Consider the following 392-nt stretch of genomic DNA (forward strand, 5'->3'; position numbering starts at 1 on the left):
TTGAGAAAAATAGGGGAAATGGATGGCAAGCCCCCCCCCCCCCCCCCCTCTATTTTTCAATGGAACACCCAAGTTTAGAAATTAGTTCTTTAAAATTCATCTGATATATTTTTTAAAGAAAACTGACTTCAAGATAGAACGGAACAAAATTAACTAAAAACAAAAGTTTACAAGGGAAGCTGGTCAAAAACTTTCCATGTGAATTCCCTAGAAAGAGGAAAACATATGAGACTGGACAAAACAACGTCAACAGCAACAACGAAGGTTGTATGGTAAGAACCTTGCTTCCCAACAACATAGTCCCAGGTTCAGTCCTGCTGTATGGCACTTGTTCTTTTGTTAGAAACTAGTCTCTTTTACCTTTTACTTGTTTCAGATATTAGACTGCGACC

This window comes from Octopus bimaculoides, chromosome Z (assembly GCF_046866305.1).
Source record: "Octopus bimaculoides isolate indiv1 chromosome Z, ASM4686630v1, whole genome shotgun sequence".
In the NCBI taxonomy this organism is placed as follows: Eukaryota; Metazoa; Mollusca; class Cephalopoda; order Octopoda; family Octopodidae; genus Octopus; species Octopus bimaculoides.